The sequence below is a fragment of the Grammomys surdaster genome, unplaced genomic scaffold (assembly GCF_004785775.1).
Source record: "Grammomys surdaster isolate TR1022 unplaced genomic scaffold, NIH_TR_1.0 345, whole genome shotgun sequence".
Lineage (NCBI taxonomy): Eukaryota > Metazoa > Chordata > Mammalia > Rodentia > Muridae > Grammomys > Grammomys surdaster.
Window position 1 is genome coordinate 2,284,690 of NW_021604764.1, and position 24,935 is coordinate 2,309,624.

General features: G+C 40.2%; 1 protein-coding gene across 2 annotated transcripts in view; it reads left to right on the plus strand.

Annotated features, from left to right (window-relative positions):
• Positions 1 to 24,935, plus strand: part of Dync1i1 (dynein cytoplasmic 1 intermediate chain 1) — a 290,802-nt gene that overhangs the window by 49,204 nt on the left and 216,663 nt on the right. The gene's annotated exons all lie outside the window — the stretch shown is intronic.

The window sequence follows — 24,935 nt, forward strand, 5'->3', positions numbered from 1 at the left end:
TATATATATATATATATATATATATATATATATATATATGAATGTCACAATGAAAATATTTTGTGCTGATAAGAACAAAAGACAAAAATGCACTGAATTAATCATAAAAATGCTTTGGTGGATATTTTAAAAGTCAGGCAGACACACTCTGATTCATTTTTTTTTAAAGAAGAAATAAAAACTATTCACCACAACCAAGCTGACCATCACACTTCACGCTCATGTACGGGAAAGGCAGGTATAAGCCTTCATCGGCTCATTCGTTCATCACTTCTGTCAATCACTAGTTGAGACTTCATGGTCTGTAAGATACTATGCCAGATCTTCAGGAAACACAACCGATGCTTTCATAGAGAAAGAGTCTCCTTCCAGTAGATCAAATCAAGCCATCCAATGAGTTGTTGTTGTAATTTATAGCTCTCAAATATGTGTATGTATAGAGATGAGCTATAATGGCATAATTATTCAAAAATCATCGTTAAGAGATTTGTGATATTATGATTGGGAAAGGTGATTTAAATGCATTATTACTGTCCATTGTGCTGTATTAGAAACTTAGAAAATATTTCTTTATGTATGTGTCATAGCATACATAAATCTGGGTGAGATTGGTGGAGGATGGATGTAGATGTTCAGATGAAAACACAACTAAAGGCAAGGGATCTGTGGTCCAGACAGGGACAAGCATGCTGGGAAAGTCGACTGAGGGTGGATGTTACTTTGGAAAAAGTCCTCGTCATTGTTATAGGAACTAAAGCAAAGGGTGATGACTGCCTTTCAGAAATAAGACAGGGATCCAGTTTCTGGGCTCAGAACTAGAGTATTTAGTCCTGCTAAAAACATCCTGATTTATTAGGCCACTCCTAATGTCAACCGGATTGTTTATTTACCAAGAGAATCACTTAATAAACAGTTAAGGTACCTCTCTAACTCACACCTCACAGAGATACAAATTATTTCAGAATGGTGTTACTATAGGTAAATATATTTTAGGCCGAGTCTTCCAGAACGCACATGTTTTGGAATGGTTGGGCTTGACAGGAGGCATCCAGATATATAAGATGTACACTAGGAATTAAACACAAGATAAAGATCAGTCTCTACGAGATGAGTTTAGATCACTAGTCCCCACACCTGCCCCTTGTCACTCAAGACACTTATTACTAACCTAGGGCATGATAGATTTGAGACAAGTCCTGCGATGTGGCACTTTTATAATGTTCTCAAGATCTGACCATTCATATGGGAAAAGAGGAAAGCTGAAAGTCTAAATTAGGGTTATGGGGGTATATATAGAATGGAAAGACAGACGAGGTATTGAAGAGTAGTGTCGACAGATAAAACCAAAGCACATCTGAAAAGGTGGAATTTGGAGTTTAGAGGTGATGAGGATGTGGGGATAAGACCGTAACAATGGTCTAAGGTAAGGCACAGAAGAGAAAAGTGATGGCATAACCCTGACTAGGCAGCACGTCTCAATAGAAGATGAGAAGAGGAGAGACTGAAAGTGGGAAACAGATGTCGAGCATGGGATTTGATGACACAGAAATTTTCATTGTAATCATTGCCATCAGCATCTTCTTTTCCTTTCTCTAAGACAAATTTTTATGACCCAGTCTTACAGACTGAGTTTCTTGAAATAAAACATGTCCATGGGGCAATTCATTTATGACTCTTGGCACCTTACTAGCATATTGCTTTAAAGACTACACTGATTTAAATGACAACAGCGGTGTGCCAGTGGCTCAGCTATGCTGGGTGTTAACGTCACACATGACAGTTCGTAGTCACTGTGTTCAAAATACTTATTGGACATTTTCTTATTAGTCACCACCCAGAAAGGGTGAGCAGAGATCCTTTCTGGGGAAAATGTTTAGAGCTTTTGACTCTGGTGTGCAATGAAGATGGGAAAAGCAGCTATATGGCCATGCATGGTAAGAAGAGCACAGGAAGCAATTACTCCCCAGAGGGCCATGCATATGCAATCAGGAGAGCATGTCTTTTCCATTTAAGATATATTTCTAGCAGATGTCCAAGAAATTTTTTTAAATTTTTAACCTCTGATAAGCTGAAAGTGAGTAAATAAAATCGGACCATTAAAGAAGGAATCTTATGAGGAGTTAGAGAGTTGTAAATTAGTAAAGAGTATAAAAGATCTGAAATTCTGGTAGGTTTTCACAAAACCATTGCTATACTGAAGATTTTTATGTTTTGTCTATTCTTGTGTTTTACAAAATATATACATAGAAAAAACAAAATGACCCTCTAATTGTGAACTGCTACACGGTGGACTTCTCAGGACTAGATATGAGCAGGTACATTATCTGACACAGTTGGACTCGGTTAAGTGATTGTTGTACATGTACTGTGCCTAGTATTTTACACAAAGCTGAAAAATGTGGCCTTAATCGGTATGGATATAGCTGCCTACCAAAACGTGGGAGCATAGGAACACAGTGGCTTTTAGTACAAAGCTTGTAATTTACTATCTGAGCAAACTGAAGGTCCTTGGAGTGTTGATCCAAGAAGGTACCTTTTCTGGTACAAATAACCAGAAAAGACAAACACATGGCAATAAAGCAGAGACATTTTCCCAGACAGGAATCTTGAACAGAAATCTAATTGACTTAGTTTATTAAAAGAAAGAAGAGAAGGAGGAAGAAGGAAGGAAGGGGGAGGATGTGAGGGAGGGAAGGAAGTAAGGGAGGGAGGGGAGAGGAAGGGGGAAGGAGAGGGTTCTAATGAGAAAGAATCAAGGTAGTCTGCCTACAAACTAGAGAAGACTGAAGACAGAGATGTGGGAGAGACAGGGACAATGGTGGTTGTCATTAGACAGATGAAGACATTTTGGAGAAAAGTCAGGGAAGTCTATAATGTTTAAACATCTAACTTCGCCACTGGTAAACTTAAGCTCTGCCAGCCATCTGTCTTAAAGGAAGCTGATATTCAAGACAAGAAGACAGTTGAATTTGTATAGTTATTTGGCCTAGAAGTTACTGTTTTCATAATAAGTTAGTTAGTTAGCAGCTAAAGTCTATGAGGCCTCATAGAATAATTCAGCTATCATATCCAATAAAACAGACACTGGCAGCAATGAGTGTATGTCCAAATTCTATTCTGGCATTCAAGGGCCTAGTCAGATGGGATCTCTGATCTCCATGGAGAGTGTCTCCTACTCTGGTTCCCAAAAGATAGAGGTGGCCCAACCCATAGCCTGACTCTCCATGGAGAGTGTCTCCTACTCTGTTTCCCAAAAGATAGAGGTGGCCCAACCCATAGCCATCTAGAGGAATAACTTAGCAAAGCAAACTTATAACTGCTATTATCTTTAATCCACTTTATGACATTTTATACCTGTGAATACACTGTTGCTCTCTTCAGACACACCAGAAGAGAGCATTGGATCCCATTATAGATGGTTGTGAGCCACCATGTGGTTACTGGGAATTGAATTCAGGATCTCTGGAAGAAGAGTCAGTGCTCTTAACTGCTGAGCCATCTCTCCAGTCCCCTTATGACATTTATCTAGTTACTATCTACTATTGATTGAATTTTAAACTGTGATTAGCCCTGCAAGACTGATGGGAATTGTTTTTTCTTGGTAAGATGTTATCAGTATATAATTAGGTATGAATATTCATATGTATGATTTCCTTGTTTAAATGTTACATTCTTAAATAGAGTTCTGGTAGCCCTCTGCATATCTGGGGTGTCATTGCTATGGTATGTTTGGCTTTCTAACTTGTCATATGAAGACATTTGTGTACAATTCCGTCATCCCAGAGAGAACAGTGGTTGGCTTGACGGTTTTTGTTCCTTTATTCCAGTATTTTATATATTAGGACCTCAATAGATGTTTCTTGAATAAGTGAATGAATGTCCTGATCAAAAGAATTCTGTGCCCTATGCATGTTAAATGACAGACCCCACCCCCTAAAAAACCTAAAACATGAGACTAATGTCATAGTAAATGAGGTAATTTCTACATGGAAAAACATATGATAACACTTTTTTATTTAATTTACAATTATAATACTACTTTCATTTCTATACATTCCCTGAAACATTGCAAATCCTCTAGAAAGCTATAGATGGAACTATCATTTTATTTTCAATAATACAGTAACTTGATAAGGTTATAAAGTAATATTTATGTCAATTGGCTCAATAAAAATATCCCAGAAGGAGGATAACAAGTCAAAACGAAGTCTAATAATCTTCTTATGCTTAAGGGCTTTAGACTGGCTCCTTCTTGTATAGGATGCAGGAGATGGAGAACAAGCCACACCCAGAGCCCAACACTTTCACCTTAAGGCACAGATGCAGCCTCCCTAGGGTACTGCCTCCTCCCTTGTAGTTTTTCTGTAAGTTAGCACACACACAAAAAATTGGTGATCATTCATCAGGGTCCTCGGCCATCTTTGAAAACAGAAAGCAATGTTTGGCTAGTTAAGGAACTGACTTTGAGTTCCTTTTTAATAATAAAAAAAAAAGTAGTACACTCTCGGTAATCTGACCTCTCTGCCGATCATAATGGAAATTTGAAAGGAAAATAAAAGTAGCACATGTGATCGTGTCCTTGGCCTTACTCCTCATCCTCCCGCCCTCTGCTGGTAATAACTGGGCTTTCTTTCACTGACTAGAATGTTTGATGGAGTGAAGCACACTTGTTTGCTTATATCGCTTCTGTTGCTCTGGTTCAAAATGCAAACATGAGGGGCCTGAGAGACAACTAAGCAGTTACAAGCACAGCACGTGCCACTTGTGTAGAGGACCTGAGTGTGGTTCCCAGCACACATGCTGTACAGCTCACAGCCACCTGTGACTGCAGCTCCAGCAGATCCAATACCCTCTGCTGGGCTTCAAGTATATCTGTATTCACACACACACACACACACACACACACAACACACACGCACACACACACACGCACACACACACACACACATAGTTTAAAATATATTAAATATTTTAAAATGCAAACATCAGACTGAATCTTTACTTAAGTAGATGATTCTAATAGAAATTCAAAGGTGAGTAGTCTTTCTAAAAGACCAACGGGTCCATGTGCTCTGTGCAATAAGCAGTGGCCTAGCTAGGACTCTGATAGCTACATTCTTCTCAGGAAAAATGTCAGGAACGTTCATCCCACCCAAACAAAACCTGAAGGCACATTGCCTACGAGCTGAGTCCACCCCTGCTGTGGTATCACTTTTCAGTCAGTTAGAGCCAGAAGCTGGACTTCCGTCTGTAACAGAAACAATGCCACTAATTTAGATCCCCGTAAACGCTTGTAATGGCTTCCATCCCAGCTACTGTTTGAACCAAAGTGGACCTGGCATCTAGAACAGGCAGAGTTACTTTGCCTGAGCACGGAATGGTTCCAGAGCAATGGTTTCTATCTCTGGGCACATATCAGAAGCATTAGGGGGGGGGGATTTCAGTACCCCTGCCACATACTGGATCTTGTCCCAGGCATTTTGGTTCTTTGGCCTTAAGTGGCCAGGCTAAGCATACTGTCCTTTAGCTTCTGGTGGGACAGCTGAGCAGATGCTGTGCTTTCTATTTGCTGACAACTGAAAAGCTTCTGTCTACCCTGTCATCCTCCAAAGACTGTCCCACAGTTAGCCCCACACTTCCCACTGGGAACTTGATATTCAGACTCTCAACCTCCTCCATGCCAGAGTGACTGAAGTGACTCTCAGAATTGGAAGTCTGTGTTTTGTATTTCACCAAGACCCCAAGGTCAACATCCTGATAGACAGCAGGATCCACAGAGAAGCAGCATTCAGATCTCCTGACACTTGCCCAAAATGTAAAATTCCAAGCCACTGCAGTTCTGCTAGGCCAGAATTGGCATGCTAACAAAAATTCCAGGCATCTGCATTAACCTTGAGTCTTTAGAATTGCTGGTCTAAGAAACAGTGGCCAGTTTGTGCTACCACTGGACTTCAGTGATGGTCTTTTTGGAACATTCAGGTAAGAAGTCAAGTGCGTAGTCAGAGCTAGACAGGAAATCTCAGCAAGTTCACCCTTCTGTCTTTACGGATGGAGCTGACGGAACTCTCAGACAAGTAGGGCGTGGACTCAAGACATATTTACTGATAGTAATAAGCGTAGTTACTGACGATCAAATGTTGTTCGTGCTTCCTAAATGCATCTAATCCATGCAAACAACCGGAGAAAGACTCATTTATTCACTCACTCAACAAATATTCCACTAGATTAGCACCCGTGACAGGCGCAGTTCTAGGTGCACTCCCTGTAATCTGGAGATGTGGTTATATCTGCCATGCAGAGTCTCAGGTCTAGAATCAAACCACATCAGCAATGAATAAAGGGACATAGAATGAAATCTCGGGAAAGCATTGACACTATGAAGAGGGACAGCAGGACAAGGAAGTGCCACTTAAGATAAGGTAGAGAAATGGAAGAAGGGATATAGGAGCCAAGGTTTGAAAGAAGAGAGTATCCAAGCCATGCAGAAATAGGTACAGTTCATGTAGGAGAGGAAAAGGGGTGTTATAAATAATTAGTTCGGAAGATACCACAAGCACAGCATGCATAGTCTTATAAGCCAGGGTAAGGCTTTTACAACAAGGAAAGCAAGCAGGAATTCTCAAACCTTAACACGTTCACGGTGACCTGGGAACCTTGTAAAGCTGCAGTGTGGACCAGTGGGTGAGACCGGAGTGCCTGTGTTTTCAATGATGTCTCAAGAGATGCCAAGGCTGCTGTTTTATAGTCTATATTTTTTAGTGAGCAAAGGGATACAGTGGCTGAAAGTTTGAACAGCATTCCCAAATTCACCCAGTTGGTAAGTCAGGCCAGATTTGAAGCACACATGCCCCACAGAAAGTCAAAATATCCATCGGTGCTCTCTCAGAATTTCTCATGCCTGTTTCACTGGGACAGGTCCTTTGTTGAAAGCTGTAACAAGCCTACCTGAAGAAGGTCTCTGTGTCTACTCTGTTTAAGATGGAATAATTATCCCATCTTATTAGTAGAAAGAGAAAGAAGACACCATTACTGACGTTCTGTGCTATGTGTTATGAAACATATAGAAAATATGACACATAAGTAATCTCTGGCATCTCAGAGACAAATGTTAACACTGGAGACCATTTTCCTACAATCTGTATGGATAACTCACTGGTTTCAAATGCAATGGTGCTATATTTGTAGTAACTGACCTGACGAAGCCAACTGTTCCCCAGACCCTGTGGTCGAGCTCCATTAAGTCTGACTTCCCCAGATGCTACTGTTCTTGTCCATCTGTGTTTAATTCTCTTCGCTCCATGGAAGAGCTTAGAGCTCCCACATGTGTTTGGGCTCTGAGGTGTCAGAGGAGCAATGTGCATCAGCCCACATACTCAAGTCAATGAACCTGTAGTATGTATGTGTGTGCAAGCCCTCGTGCGTGCGTGCTTGCATGAATATATGGGGGGGGGGCGTGGTGCTGGAGTAACTGGGTGTAGGCTTTCTTCCATGGAAACGGCCATTGCTTTTGATGTTAAGCAGCTATTCCTAACCTTCTTTGTCCTGATCCCTGGGGGTGGAGGGGCTGTTCTGTGTGTGTACCGTATACAACGTTGCCCTGAAGAATGACACGGTTTGGTTTGTTCTGTTGCCCTCCCTCTTTGTTAATTCTCTGTGTTCTTTTTCCTTTGTGCTGCACGATTAGGACCCTGCAGTGGGACACAGACCCCTCAGTGCTCCAGCTGCAGTCAGACTCAGAACTTGGGTATATGTCTGCTCTTTTGTTCCTCCTCCTGTGACTTCTTTGCTATGGTTGTGTTAAAATGCAAGAGCTGTTACTGCTCTTGCTTTCTTCCCTTTGTTGAGACTTCTGGTTTGATAAGTTTCTTTTCTTCTGTTAGTTTTTCCTTCTACAGCTTGGGCTAAAGTCTCTCTTTGTGGACAGCACCACAAAAAGATGACTTTTGCCCACCCCTTAGTAATTCCTATCATTGCAAAGTGACACTGGTCCCAAAGAAAATTACAAACCAAAGCCAATACTGTCACTTAGAAGTATGCACATAAAGTCCGGAATTGGGGATACATGTGGCTTTATCCTAACCAAGTTCCCCTCTTACTAACAACTAATCATGTCTGGGATCAGTATTAAAATGTTGTGTCCTGTTCGTGTTCTTTCTTTTTCATTTGTTAAGAGCATTCACAATAAACTCTTAATTTCAGTTTAATGATGAACAATTATATTTCTGTGAAAGAATAAGTCAATTTGATCACTAATTCAAATATTTGGTGTTAGGTAATGTCTCATAAAGAAAATGTGTTCAGATGATGTTTTTCGGGGCTTGAAAAGTAGCTTCAGAGTTGAAAAGTCACCTATCGGGAATAAAATACATGGGCTTTAGTTTTTTGTTTTTAGTTTCCCTTAGAATATTGGAGTTAGCTATTGTCACACACAAGGTGTTCTCCATGGGATGCTTTTGCAGCTTGCTCTCAAGCTCAGAAGACCCGATTGTGTACTTTTTCAGCTTCAAGTACAGTTAAAGCAACATGAGATCAACCAGAGCAGGACTATCTATCTACACAGAAACTGAGAAAGACTGTCATAGAGGACAAGGCTTCCCCCTCCTTCAAGCTGACATGACAGCACTGACCAACATAAGACTGGGTATCTCCAAAATAGATACCTCAACCTTTTATAACATTTTTTAAAAACAAAAATAAACCAATGTACCTCTATATGGACGTTTGTTTGTTTATTATTTATCCTTATTTTCTCAGCTCGCTGAGCCGGTGTCTCTGGGTTTCCATCCATTTCAGGACCTACTGTGCAGTTCACGTTAAATAGCATGTATATATGTGTGGACTTTTGTGCATGCAGGAGTTTGTAACTGACTCACAGTGATGCTAAACCAAGGACTATAATGCCTTAGCTAATGAGCACATTGGTTATAAATAAGTTCAGAAGATAGCTTCAAATTTCTTTTTTAACAAATTTAATTGATAATTTGGGGTTATTATTATTTTTTACTTAAGATTACAGCATTTTGGGCTATTTTGTTAGACCATCCATTATTTTCTTCAAATTATATATTTTTGAAAATAATCGAGAAATTATGATTATGTGAAGCAGAGAAATAATCAGTATGCAGTAAGTTACAGTTTTCACAGTTTCAGTCTGGCATCCTGCTTTTAAAGATAAATAAACAAGCAGAGGAGAGCTGGCAAAGGCTACACTGTTCACCTTCAGGCTGACACATTGTATGTGTTGCAAGACTGCAAAGCTGTATGTGCTGATACAGAGTAGCTAGGGACTTTCCTTGGGCTGCTTTCCAGGTAGAAAATGAGCATGTTAATTAAAGCATCCTGGGGAGAAGGCATGCCTGGGGCTCTCTCTTCCCCTGCTGCATCTCACCTGGAGTAGTCAGTGCGTCAAAGAGAGATAAAGAGATGCGAGGTTTCGCACAGAGGGGCTGGTCTTAAAAAGTTCGTAAGGAATTATCAGAGGATATTGGAGAAAGATTATTTTAGCCAGGTTACGATTTCAAACATTGCACCTTGACAGTTTCCCTTTTTAACAGGTCTGATATTTAGGGTACATACCAAAGTTTATGAAACAATCCACGGGCAAGAAGATTTTTCTTGAGACAGTTCTATTTCCTCATCTTAAAGTCTGTAATTTTCTCTGTGTCTTCACTTAAGATCTGTACTGAAACATAACTGACAGAAAATACTATACATGAGCTATTGAAATTGATGTTTGGCAGGCTTACATGCTTATCAAACTGTCACTGCCATCAGGAAAGCAAACAGTTGTCACCTTCCAAAAGTGTCTTCTACCTCTGCTTGTATTCGATCATTTCATTTCTTCTACTTATTTTGTATTTAATATGCATTTGTTTAGGCAGATTTATTAAAGTGGAAGCAGAGGCTACTTCTATGCCTGTCTCTCTCTACTTGACCTTTGTGCTATTTTTAATACATGTTTCAGTTTTGTATGTGTTATGAAGTACACAATCCACTTAGTCTTTTATTCAGCTGATGATATTTGAAAGTGACTTCAGGGACAAAAGTGGTGTTCATCCACACAGTTCACAGATGTCTACTGTTCTTCATTCTCTTGTATAGGCCTGCCTTTCTACCTGTGTAACTCCCTCCTCTTCCTCCTCTTCCTCCTCTTCCTCCTCTTCCTCCTCTTCTTCCTCCTCTTCCTCTTCTTCCTTCTCCTCTTCCTTTTCTTCCTCCTTCTCCTCCTCTTCTTTCTTCTCTATGGATATTGTTCCAATAAACTGTCTTCAAATTCACTAACAATTTCTGCTTGATCAGATCAACTATTTTCCAGTTCAGAATGTGCCTTTAATTCTGTGGTATATATAGTTGGTCCCTTTTTAAATTTTCTATCTCCTCATTGAGATTCCTGCCATATAAGATTTCTACTGCTTACCTTGAAAGCACTGGCCTCTCAGCTTCATGACTGACATTTTAAATCTTCTATTGGTTAAGACATATGTCTCCATGTCAGTGATGTTGCTTCTGCAGATTCATGTTGTTCTCCTGTTGGAAATGTATCTCCTCTTCCCTTCATTTCCCTTATCTCGATGGTTTCCACACATTGGGCAAAGCATCACTTCTCAAGATTGTCTCAGATTTTCCCTAGAAGATGTTCTCCTCTCATCTCACCTAGGAATCCTGGGTATTCCCTAAACCTCTGTGCTTATACAAGCTGACATCTATTTTCCTTTGTGCTTCCCTGCAGGCTAGAAAACACTAAGTCCCATGTGCACCCTGACACAGGAGAGGTAGGAACCAGTCTCTCCCAGGCCAGCTGGAAAAGTTGAGTTGCTTGACCTGTGGTGTGATCTCTTCTGTCTGTAGGATAAATCTAGGCACTGGCGTCTATTACCAACTAGCTCTACTAGAAGCTAAGAAAAGACTTTGTGGTAAATTCCTTTATGCTTGTTTAAATGGCATGCACCTTTAAATACTTTAGTTATCCTTTGCAATCTGTAGGAGTTGAACAAACATCAGCCCCCAGCAGCTTTCAGATATAGGCAAGTTAGAGGCCAGTCTCAGTAATAGCAAACAGACTTGGGGTGCCAGATGGGGAATCTGATTCTTCTAGAATGATCCTAGAGAACAGACTTTATTGATGACTTCAGCTGTGGAGTTGATCCACACAGGAAATAGGCACACATTCATTTCAACTCCAGGGACTAGGATTTCTTATCAATCAGACCCAAGAAACCAGTGACTCCTTCAACAGCAGCTGGAAAAGACATGGAAGGAAGTGTGCAGTACTACTCTTTCCATGAAAGAACTAAGAAGTAAGCTTTACTGCTAAAGCAAGAGAACTAGAGTCAGTATAAGGCCCCCAGAGATGCTCAGAATCCCTATTTTGCTCTCTGCAGACGTCAATACTAATAAATGGATATCCAGTTCCCTCCAGTTCCCAGAATAGACAGGTTAGAGTTAGACTTCCAAACAGCTGGAAAAGCAATGCTTATTACACAGTTCCTTCTCTTCCGGCTATAAGACAGAGTCTTATTTTTATCATTAGAATAAAGTTTGTGGCAGAGAGCCTGGGGTGGGTCTATACTTCAGAGGACAAGTACTGGCCTGTCTTGTTAGCCTTTGGATATACGCAAGTTAAAAGCCAGACTCTTGGGCAGCAGCTAAAAAAGTCAGATATTTGATATCCAATCTTCTCCTTCCCAGGTAAAAGCAGGAATTACTCTTTCTGGCCTGTTGCCCTGTGCTGAGCCATGGCAAAGATATGAAAAAGGATCTGAGTACTTGTTTTAAAGCTGCTTCCCCCCACCCCCGTGGTCATGGGTGGCTGTGTATGCTGGACCAACTGAACTTGCACCTGAGATGGGTCATTTGGTAGCAGCCTTACAAGTGTGGCCCAAACCCTTTTGTCCTCAGGGAGAAGTGGAGATGAGGTTTGCTTTCTGATGTCAGGGAAGGGTTTATGGTGAGACTGTATCTCAGTTTCTCACACACTGATTTTGAAGTGGGCTTGTTTTCAGTTCTCCAGTGTATAGACTGTCACTTATTTCTGTATTTTCTCAGAGAGTGGTGACTAATATGTTTATCAGATGCCCCTATAGGGAGAGAGAGGGTCCTGAGCCTCCGGCTTTGCCGTTGCCTATGGGTTTCCTTCAGGTCAGATGTGTCTTTGGTTTTAGGGATTTTTTTTGTTTGTAGGCTTTTGTTTTATTGCTATCATAAATCCAGATTATTACTTTTGTGAGAATTGATTATATTTAGATTCTTAAAATCATCAAGATTTAAAATAAACATATTTAAGGGACTGGAGACAGTGTTCCGTGGTTAAGAGCACTTGCTGTTCTTGTAGAGGACCCAGGATCAGTTCCCAGCACCCACATGGTGGCTTACCACCATTTGTAACTCCAGTTCTATGCGATCTGATGCCCTCTTCTGACTTCTATGAGCTCATGAATGTAAATAGTGCAGAAATGTACACTCAGGCATGAATGCACACACATACATGCACACACACAAACACATACATGTACACACTCTAATACACGCTAAGTATTTTTTCCATTTAAATCAATTTATTTCTAATAACTTTGCTCTGTTTAGATTATGAAATTTTTGTTCAATAAATAATTTTTAAAACACCTATTTAGTTTACTAAAACCACTCCATCTTTTTAGCCCTTACTTGTGGGTTACTGATTTCTTTGGGGGCTTTTTCGATTCAGCATCTTTTCTTCCTCGTCCTGACTCATTTCCCTTACATAGACTCCACCCATCTCCCCAACGAGTGAACATCTAGTGACGACCCTGGCCCCAAGCTCTATCCAAAAGACAACATAGAACATAGATAGTGTGATCTCTCCTCCAGACTGCCCCAGTGCATCCCAGCTTCACCGGTACACTCCTTGGCTCCCTCCGGATGGTTGTTGATGTACAACTTCTGATCCTCCCACTTTGCTCTCAGCTTTGCTGGATTACAGCACAGGTCACTACGCTCAGATCTGTCTACAAGTCTTTTCAGATGAGCTCTTGCAGCCCTCGGCTGTGTAGTTCCTGCTAACAAGACAAGATATGTATGGTGTTCTATGTAATCCTGTAGGAATCTGGACTTGCCTGGGGTCTTAGCAGTCTGATAGAAGCAGAGGAGATATTCTTATCTCCAGAAAATACCCTAAACTGTCACTGATCATCCACGAACCAGAACATTCTTCCCTTGGTCTTGGTAGTATTTTGATATAGACTGTGGGTGCCTGTGAATTCTACTTGCCTGATTCCCCTGGAGTCTTCCTCTTCTGCCTAGCACATATACTGCATGCTACCTAGGCTTGCTTCTGAATAATGGCCTAGAAATGCTATGGGGACCACAGACTGGAACAACTGTGGGGCTTACCTTGGTGTTTTCACTGTTTCATGCATCTCTGTTACTTCTTATTGCCTTGTAAGGTTTTCTTTTATTCAGATAGTTACTTTTATTCAGATAGTTTCAGGTAGAATAGTATAACTGGTCAAACAACTCCATCTTGAACTAACGCAGAAATGGTTTGCCCTTGATTCAGGATTCATGTCAGTTATATGAGCCACATATCAACTAGCAACAGAGAAGGTGATATGGAAAGAAAGAAAAAAAATCCTTCAAGAAAATAAGAGAGAGAAAGAGAGAGAGAGAGAGAGAGAGAGAGAGAGAGAGAGAGAGAGAGAGAGAGAAGCTTAGCCTGTTTGTTTTAACCAGATCAATACTTGCTGATGTACTAAAACACTTTTCATTTTTAGACTACTACTGTAATAGAATGAGCAAAGTAAAAATGCTGGGAGAAATAACATGACAAGACACAAGTAATGAATAAAGTTCCCTACTGAACACAACAACAGCCACCCTCCAGAGAAGGAATCACATGATGAACTGATGGAAGTGTGGTTGCTTGGACAGTTTGGACAGAGATCACACTGCACATCTTGCCTTTAGAAAAGACCTTAAGAGTGAGTGTCCACACTAGGTGTTCAGTCTCCAGGGAAACAAACTCCCTTTCTATGAAAACAGAGTGAGTCTGAATAGGGAGGAAATAGTCCTAAATCATAAGCAAAAATTATCTCCAAATTATTGAGCCTAGTGACATAGCTCTTGTATGGTATCTGCCTCCTCTGCAGAAAAGACTGTCCATAGGGGCGCTCCACTGTTTGGAAAAAAAGGCAGCATTGGGGAAAGGGTCTCAATAAGAAGGTGGTTGTTCCTTCTTAAGGAGTAACTGAAACTTCTTCCAGTCTTTTATTTAAAAGAAGAACTACTTCAGTTTGATCCAATTGTGATGTATTATCAACCTCTTTTCTTCTTGATGGTGCTTGGTATCAAACTCTGATGCTCATGCAAGACAGGCTGCATACGTAATAGGTGAATGCTCTGCTACAGAGCTAAATCCCCAGTTCTGTCAAATAGTCTTCTATGGGTTGCTTACATCTCTCTGGATTGAAATAATTTTCAATAATGTTTCCATGTAACTGTATGTCTTAGGATTTCTATTCCTGTGAAGAGACACCATGACACAGCAACTCTTAGAAAGGCAAACATTAACTGGGCCTAGCTAGCTTATAGTTTCTGAGGTTTAGTCCGTTATCATCATGCTGGAAAACATGGCATTGTGCAGGCAGATCTGGTGCTGGAGAAGAGGCTGAGATTTCTACATCTGCATCAGCACACAGCAGGATGTGACCTGGATTGAGCTTCTGAGATCTCAAAGCCCACCTTCTAGTAACACACTTCCTCCACATTTACATTACAACACAAGGTCACATCTTATTCCAAAAAAAACACACCTCTTAATAGTACCACTCCTATGGACAAAATATTCAAACACACGGTGGGGGGGGCATTCCTTTTCAAACTGTCACACCATACCTGGTATTTTCCTGAGCTCCCAAACACACTGAAAATGTCTATGACTTCAATAACATTCAATTACAATTGCACTTTCTACAAAATATGAAGTGCAAAGAGCATCTTAAAACACATATACATACATATCCAAACATACTAGTAAAATGCACTCAAGAATCTCAATTGTATAGATGAATATTGACTCATCAAATGGGTTTATAATATAACTTTAATGCCTCTGGTCAAAACTTTGTTGCAAGAGAGGAAGTACTCTCCTTGCCTCTTACAATGATCATTATTTGCCCCTAAACATTTCTCAGGAAGCTCGTGTTTACCAGCCTTTATTTTATGACTCAAGAATCTTGAGCAAGGTATTTTAAATTTCTTTGTTCTTCAGTAACAGTTCATCTTCAAAAAGGCAGTGTTCCTCTTGCCTTCGGTTTTAGGAAAATGGAGTCCATTTGGGGAAGAAAGTGCACTCTTACTGGAAATTCAGGGTCTTCCATGGAAAGCTCTAACTACACAGCTTCGTGTTGCAGGCTGTATGGAATTTATTCAAAGTCTTCAAGAAAATAAAAGGTTTTTCCTGAAAATACTTTATATCATATCTGTAACAACACTGGAAAGAGCACAGTAGCATCTATCATTACTGTTTTGCACTTGCGGCTTCTCATACCTGAGGGCAGCGCCTCCACCAGAGTGTCTATGATGGCTCTAACTCTTGTCCACCTCGGAAGTCTTGCAAAATTTGCGTATGTTGCAAAATCCAAAGCAAATCTTTGTTCTACAGCCATTAATAAAGGCAGTGTTGACATTTGCTTCTTTTCAGGAAATATGGGTCAGAAGCCAAGCTAATATCTCTGCGCAGCTAGCAACAGATGGAAATGCAGCAAATACTTCCAAAAATGATTTCTAATGCAAATAGGAAAGATGAAAATTCATCCTTGTATATGATGTGGAAAGGCCAACTCTCATGCTGCTTCTCTTGAGGAACATGCCCACTACTTTGAGCACAGATGATGCTTTTATGTGTGTGGCAAGACAACCACAGAGCCAGTTATTTTCTGGGTATGGTGCCCTGTCTTCTTGTGTTCCCCTCTCCCAGAGGAATACCCTATCTCCAGCACTGGAAATCTATACATAAGATGTTACAGATTGTTACCCAGTGTTACTTGAGCACAGTGTTTAGGAAACAAATTTTTTTTTTTTTTTTGGTTTTTGAGACAGGGTTTCTCCGTGTAGCCCTGGCTGTCCTCGTACTCACTCTGTAGACCAGGCTGGCCTCGAACTCAGAAATCCGCCTGCCTCTGCCTCCCAAGTGCTGGGATTAAAGCCACCACCGCCCAGCTAGGAAACGAATTCCTTATAATTTGAAAATAATAATTAATTTTTAGAATTTCATATACTGTATTTTGATTGCATTCATCCCCCCAACTCCTCCCAGATCCATCTGACCTCTCTATCCACCCAACTCTGTGTCTTCTCTGATGTTGTTAGTTTTTAGATGACCCATATTTTTATTATTTTCAGTTATAGATTATGAATGACAGAAACACAAAAGGAAGCAATTTTATTTTAAAAAATATTGATAAAGTTTAAACTAAGCTCTTAAAGCAGAAGCAGCAGAACTTGTAACGATTGCTGTTTAAACATTGTTTGACATCAGCAAGATGCTGAGGATTTTCTTGACATAGCTGACGCACTTTCATGATATTGATATAAGACAGAGGTTATTATTGGAACTAATTTCCACATAGAGAAATATTCTCAATGACATGCTAGCAAGTATACATGCTTGTACATGCATATACATGCAGAAACACATACAACTATAATACATAAGCATATTCATTCTAATGCACAATCACTTTCATCCAAAATTACTCAAGCACATAGATGCACAGAGAAATGTAAAAACATCCATTCAACCATGGTCTTCCCCAATCTTCATAGACATAAATATAATTACATATTCACAGGTGAACAGGTAGAGAAACAAACATAGACAGACAAAGAAATATATGCACATAAAACACACATATGCAAAGATCCATAAATACATGCTTATGTACGTTTAAGCATTCATGTACAGGTATATGTAGAAGTAATGTTTTTAACCCACTAAGTCCAATTAATGCTACTGGAATAGAGAAATAATCGTGATCTTACCATGCTGTGAACCCTGTGAGCAACAATAATGAATGATCTGGCAGGAGATGTCTACCTGAGCAAGAGCAGCATGCATATCATGGGATTAACGAAGCACTTCCTGACTGGACGTAAAGTCCACCTCACATGATAGAACCCATATCCAACCCTACTAGCATTGTTATTCTTTTAAACCTTTTATGCTCCATGATCTGTTTTTCTATGGCTGCAGCACCTTCTCATGTGACCTTCTGTCAGTGACTACCAAGGAACACATTTTCGCCTTGGTCTTCTCTTAGCTCCAGTCTCACACCTAGAAAACTTTTCTTGATAAACTCCTCTGTGTCTTTGCAGTTATACCATTCATTTCTCTTCCTGAAGAACATAAAGCCTTGAAATGTCACTAGCCCACTCCTTCCCTTCACCTTCCATGTGACATTACCTACTAAAGTAGTCTTCTGTTGGTTTCTAGAGTCTGATTCCCATCACTCTGGACCAAGTCTCCAACCTTTGTGAGACTGACAGAAAACACAGCCTTTGTTCTTCTGGCTGCCCCCTGCTGTGATACTCTGCTTCACTTCCTATTCCATTCTTGAACTTTCCACTTTGCTTGTGGATCTCTTCTCTTTCTCCACACTGGCTTCTAAGATAAGGTCATTCCCTACACCTGACATCTAGCTTCTGAGATTTTATTTGTCCTATGTTGTGTTAATACGATTTAAACATTGCTTTGCAGCTGTGAATTTCTTCGTAACTCCAAACCACTGTTTGGTGTCTATGCAAAGTCCAAGTTCTGTAGTCTCTAATAATCTATCCTCAATATCCTTGTCTAGATTCATCTTAAGGCCCTTGCTCTCCCAATTTAAAACTTGTATTCCAGAAAATTAGACTTTGGGTTTAAAACATAAATTCAGCTCTCAGAACTTTATATATGCAGGATAAGTTGCCTAGAATGGGGGCCTACTTATGTGAACTTATCCTTTGGAATCTAAACCAGGTCTTCCATTCTCAATGAAGCAAATTCCATTTACAAAAACATATAGTATCTGCCCACCATGCAGTCTTCTCCCAGTTAGGTGACTCATTCATGTTAGCATTTACTGTTTGCAGCCTCGAGATTTTTTTCTCTCTGATGCATATGTTCTTGCTCCTCATTCTCTTTGTGTTGTACCGATCTGGCATGGTGCCTTGCTCAAACACAGTTTATGGCAGCAATGAATGGCTCTGATAAAAGTAGTTCCTTACCACTCATCCAGGATACTACTCCACCCACATAAGATGTTGAACAAGGAGGAAAACTGTTATCAACATTACCTTGAGGGTTTATCTATTAAAAACACTTGAAACGCTTTTAGGAAGATAAATAGGAAAATCTCTGGCAGCATCTTCAAATGCCAGCCTTGGGATTGACACAAATGTGTGACTAAGAAAGAAAAAAAAACAGTTACAATTGAGTTTCATGGGCCAATGCACACATTCTTTTTCATGTACTGACCTTGGTCTACTTTGATATCTAGCCAAATGATTCCTTTTCCCTGAGAACATTTGTTCCTGGCTTTATCTCTTTGTCTTTCAGGCTTCCTCTTGCTCCAGAAACACTCTGTTACTGCAATGACTTCCTTGAGGTTTCCAGAACTCTGAATGCCATACACTAGCCTCCCTTCAGACATCTTCCCAGTGAGCAGTCTGATTGGTAGAGCACTGGTTGTTGAGTATTCTGAACCTCTCATTTGACATAATTCTTGAGGGTCTTTGAGATACACTGTTCATAAAATTTGTAAAGACTTTGAGATGACTCAAGTTTATTTTAATTCAGACTTTTAAGAACTACTGTTTCTGACTCCTTATGTTCGAATTGAGGAATGGAACCTATGGACATCCGGCTGACTGTACACTGTAACTTACCATGCCATAGCAGTATGTCTAAGTGATAACCCAGCTTCTGCTTTCCTGTGCTGTAGTCATCAGTTTTGACCCTAAAACAAATGCTAACAAGAGCTTAACCAGGGACACATTGATATCTACAGCAAATAATGAATCTGGCCCACTAACTCAGACCATACAGAACAAAAGGTAATGTAACCAGATCACATGCCAGCCAAGATGTGAGAATTCAAAGTATAAAGTCAGAAAAAGACAGGTTTAAATCATCAGAGCCTGGAAATGAGCCATGACACTTCAGACATACAACCAAAGGACAAATAAGAAATTAAAACATATGTTTAATTTAATTAAAATGAAAATGCTTGCATGTCAAATGGCAACATCAAGAATGAAAAACAGCTCACAGAACAAGAGAACATATTTACAAGTTATAGATGTGCTTAGGATCTAGGATCTATATATTTTTTAATTCAACAAAAAAAACTCACTTTGTTCAAAGATGTTAAAATTATATACAAGGGGCTGAGTGTAAAATACATACAGCACAAGGTGACGGACATCATCAGGTGACATGTTACACTCAGTATGGCTTTTAAAAATAGATGATATAAGTTGAGGAGCATCTAGAACTGTCATATTTTGCTAATGAGAGTGCAGTACATAAAGACAATTCAGAACACAGTTTGGCAGTTACTCTAAAGCTAGACAGACTCTCCCTCCACATGACCCATGCCTTATTTACTTACCTTCCTGCAGGAATTGAAGCCATATACCCTCAAAAGAGCTTGTAAGCAGATGTTCCTAGATGCATTATTTGTGTGTGTGTGTGTGTGTGTGTGTGTGTGTGTGTGTATTATTTTACTTAAAATTACATAATTTCCCCCCTTTCCTCCCTCCAATCTTTCTAATATTCTTTCCCTTTGTTTCTTTTGAAATCTCATTCTTTAATTGTTATTGTTTTACACACACACACACACACACACACACACACACACACACACACATACACACAGCAACAACTACTTGGTATGGGATAACCAACTAGGGACCTGAGCCCTGGGGAAGACTTTCTCCCACACTCAGCATCCTTACTTATCTGTAGCTCCTTGTCTGTAAGTGAGGCCCTGCAGGGTTTCCCCTCTTCCACATTGGTACGTCGATTGTTATTGTCAGTATCAGGCTCTTGTTGAGTCTAGGGTGTAGCATCCCTGTCATTTCTAGAAAATACAGTCTCACAGTGGATTTCCTGGTCCTTTGGCTTGTATAATCTTCTTGCTCCCTCTACTGAAATGTTCAGCGCATCTTAGGTGCAAGAGTTGTTTGTAGATGTATCAGTTGGGGCTAAGCATCCCACAATTCACTTGGTCTCTGCTTTTTGACTGGAAGTGATTTTTTTTCAGTGATCTCCTGTTGCAAAAAGAAGCTTATTTGATAAGTAGTAAGAGCTACATGTATCTCTGAGTATAAGGATAAATATTTAGACTGCACTTGGGAATTAAGCACCATTATTGTTAACATCTGGGCATGGGACAACTCAAGTACTACACACTGGTGGATGAACTAAGTGCATGTCCACACATTAGTAAATTCATCATGAAGAAACAAATTATATATTAATTTATACTACATCAATAAGCATTGAGAACACAGATGGATGGGGACATTGGTTGAGGATTGAGTAATTTTCTTCCTGGGATGCAGTTAATAACAGATCAGTACCTGGGCAAATTGTGTCCTGCTTGTGGCCAGTTGGTTATCTTTATACTCCGATACCAAATAACCTTCTCAAGCTTGAAACAGCAACATTCTTCATCTTCAGCATTCCTTTCAGAAGAAAAAAATTCTAAGTTGGATACAGTGTTGCTTTGCAGATCCAGCTTCCTTGAGAGAGAAGAATCTTTCAGAAAGGACTTAAAGGAATAGAGAGGAGTCCAGCCCCAGTTCCATCCCTGTGATTGTGATGATGTGGCCCTGTGTCACATTAGGATAATGTGAGGTCGACTTATGAAAGACTGTGGCTTCATTACTTAGTGTGTCCAGGATGACTTATTGATGCCTTGGGATTTTAATTAAAATGCATCCTTAGCCCTTTGTTCATAGTCCATGGGCTGCAGTTGGGTTTACCCAATGTTCCTCTTTTTACTCTCTCGTTCATCCTGCCCTGCTTCCTAGACCTTCATAAGCCTGATTCAGAACTTTCTTCACCTTTAAGGACCCCTAAACCACATGCTCTGGAACTTGACTGCTGACTGGGGAAGTCAAAAGATTCTGTTCAGACATTGAAATTTCTCTCTCTCCACTCTCTCATACTGCCAGGCCAGATAAACACAACTTTTGGTGGCCATTGGAATTCTTGGGGATGAGGAGACTTTGATCAGGCTTCTAAATCACAGATGAGGGCTCCCCACCCCAAAGGTGTTAGTGCTATGGATTTAAGATGGGAACTGTGATTTTGCATTCTTCTCTCAAAATGATGTCTGTGCTGCTGATCTGGAAAACCAACCCCAGGCCTTCACCCATTTGAGTTCCCTCTGTTCTGTGTTTGTTAAACATAGCCACAATTTATTCAGATAGATGAGTCTTCATTGTGCTTTTTAGGTGATTTTGAATTATTTACTTTATTACAGTTATATGAAACCCTATGTCAACCTAGCTTAGTTGTTGAAATCTCTCATTGAAACCTCTTATTTTTCACAATGAATTGGCAAGGTGAAAATGTGCAGGATGACATACTAAGGGACAAACATCCAGAGCATAGTCCATTTATGTGTCAGCCTTTATTGTCACAGTGCTTGTTCTTCATGGTCTCTTAGCCCTCCTTTCCGTCCTCAAGCATTGGGTTCACAATGTTCTGTCTGACTCTGGAGTAAGCTCCATAGTGCAGTAACAGGTGAAGAAGACCGGATTAAGTAAGTTTCCCACCAAGTCAGAGCAGGAAGGCATGAAAACAAGAGAATACAGGGGCATGCACAAGGGGCTGTAGTGGAAACGACCTTGTGCCTGGACTATGGGCTATGCTATGTGCTATGCTGGGGGAGCAGCAAAGAGGTTCCAGAAGCAGATCTGACAGCCAATATGGACTTGATGGCTTAAGCAAAAAGAATAACAATTATGCTAGTAATAATATGTCAGTGGGTTTTCCTTTCGTTGTTAATTAGTTTCCCTACACCTTTCAATTAAAGAACTATGAGTTTGTAAGGCTTTGAACAAAAATAGGGAACCAGGCTACTCAATGTTCATATAGGAAAGTATTATATGCTTTATCTGGTAGGCATACTTATAAAATTATTTTGTCATCTGATAGAGTTGTAGAAATAGTTTGGGGCAACTGAATATTAAAAGAATGTGCAAAGCTGCGTGTTCTGGACCAAATGAAGCGTGATCTGATGTCACATAAAACCAGCTGTGAAGAGATTCCATTGCAGAATCATCTAGAAGGAGGGGCGTTGCATGAAAGCTCACCAACTTCTTCCCAGCCTTTCTGGACCCACTACTACTGAGATCTGTTGTGTGGTACTTAAACTCAGAAGCAGGGACTTTCTGTAGCATCCTGAAAATCCAGGCCAGGCATCTTCTCAGGAAACCTATCTCATATTTATGAAATGAACACATAAGATTGGACTGAAACTATGTTGCAATGAGTGTGGTCATTGGCGTTAGACAAGGTCAAGGTGGCACACGTTTCAAGTACACAGCCCTTTAGCTCACTGTCCAATAGAGTTGAGGCTTGCCGCTTATAAGTCAGGAGCAAATTTATAGGCACCACTGACCCCTGATGGTTCATCTGTAAAACTGGAATAATGTTATGCAATTTTATTCAGAATAAAATAAGATATGTCAAAAATGTTTAGCATAAATACATGATTACTAGAAGAACAGGAAAATGGTCCCAAAGAACATGTTTAATATAAATGTGATTTAATGTAAATGCACATTTACTTTAACTGTAGCTTAGTCAATCCAGAGACTACAGGGTACTGTATTACCTAAAATAGCTTAGGATATATTATAGGAGTGGCTTTATAGTCTTCAGTCCTTTGGGACAGGTCTACTCTGTGGATCAAGAACCACTGTTTGCCAAACTGTCAACCAATCAGTGCCCTGGGAGATCAATATGGCGACAGCTCAGCTTTTATTTGTTTATGGTGGCTCAGATTAAGCTAGGACCCTGATCTCCCAAACATAACATCACCGAGAGGCTGGTTGAAACTTTTCAATAATTATTGAAACAAGAAAATATTTTGTTTTAGTTAGATAAACTCATTTATTCAAGCCAAGTTTTGAAAACTTGGAAGTTTCACAGTGATACTTTTAATTAATGCGAAATCAAATGGAGTAGCCAAACCCCATACCATGGTACCCCTACCAAAGTAAATGAATAAATGAATACGTAAATGCAAATTAAAAATAGGAGTACAGTTCTTAAATTTTATTGCCAGGGATAATCAGCTCTACAGGCTTAAAAAAAATTTTAAATTTAGAATATACATGAAACTGCCTCTTCTGAAGTTTTGTAAATTAAGCAATATCATAATCAGTCAAAATGATACACTGGAAACCAGGCTGCCTGAGCCAAAAGCTTCTAGCTACGCTAGGCATCAACTAGAGGTTTTACAAGCATTAGCCTCATCTAACCCCACAGCTCGATGACGGGTCTGGAATTTACTAGGGGAGGAGGGACAAAAAATGGGCCTTGAAAAGATTTGCCACTTCCCTGAATCTTTCTCCTGTTGTTTATTCAGGTTTGTAAATGCCAAAGCATGGATCTGAACCCAGTTTCTATGGTAGTTTGTCTCAGTGGTTTAAATAGGTTATCTAATTATGGACTAGCTTTCACGTGCCTATGGTCTGTTTCTCACTGTCCAACAAGATAGGCCTAAAGTACATGGATGTCCTGTTAGCAAGATGCCCAGAACCCTGCCTGCAGGTATAGTGGTCACTTCACAGTGCTTAGAGGTCCCTGCGCCTTGGACATCTTGATGGATGATTAGAGGCTGGGTGATCTCTATATCAAGGTGGCCCTGACTTAAAGAGATGGTGGTACATTCCTGAAACTTGGGCTAATAACCAACCTACTGGGCCTCAGGAAGACGAGTTGGGTAAACAAACAGAACAGTGAGTGAGCTTTGCTGCAGGCAAACCTGTTATGGCCTTTCATATTTTCCTCCTCATTTCAGACTCTAAGCCCTTTGCCCTTTACCTGGCCTGGAAATTTTAATTGCTAGTCAATTGTGTGTGTGTGTGCGCGTGTGCATGTGTGTGTGTGTGTGTGTTCCTTAAATTAGCTTTAGGAAGGGTATGTAGAACTGGAGTGGGGAGACCAGCTAGGGTCCTCTATTGCTAACTGTGTATCCTAAAAATAAAGTTCAAAAAACCATTCTAAGATATATATGTCTGAAAGTTGTATTCATGCATGTACATAAAATATATGTGGTTTATGCATAACACATGCATGGTGCCTATGCATTATCAATAAGAATCCCAACAGAGATACCATCATCTCTGTTCCCAGATGAGGAAGCTGAATTATGGGGGCAGGGCGGGAGGTGGAGTGGCTGTACAAGATACACACAGAGAGAGATATCGAGTTCAGGGCTCTGAGCGTTCCCATAGACAGAGGTGCCTGTATGAGTGGCTGTTTTCTGAATAATTCAGGAGGACCAGATTCTTGAAGTGACTCACACTTGCCATTAAGAGCCTTAGGTAGAAATTTGGCTTAGGGAAAGCACTGGAGTAGGATTCAGGTCAATAATAGCATAAGCATTTATGGGGTGGATAGTGTTTTAACCCAGCTTCCGCCAGTTGAAAACTGTATGCATTTGAGGACAGGAGCTGAATCTTATCCTTATATAACCAAGAGAAGATGGCATCCCACTGTTCACAGAGATGCCATGAAGGCAGATGACATCGTGGGTGTGCTGACATCTGGAAACATTTGAAACGTTACATAAATACTCAGATATGATTACTTACATGGTTGGTCATGCTTTGCGGCTGCTACACTGAGGTTCTATTAGCCTGTGCCCAGTGTTCCTTTCGTTCATTTGTGCTGTCTA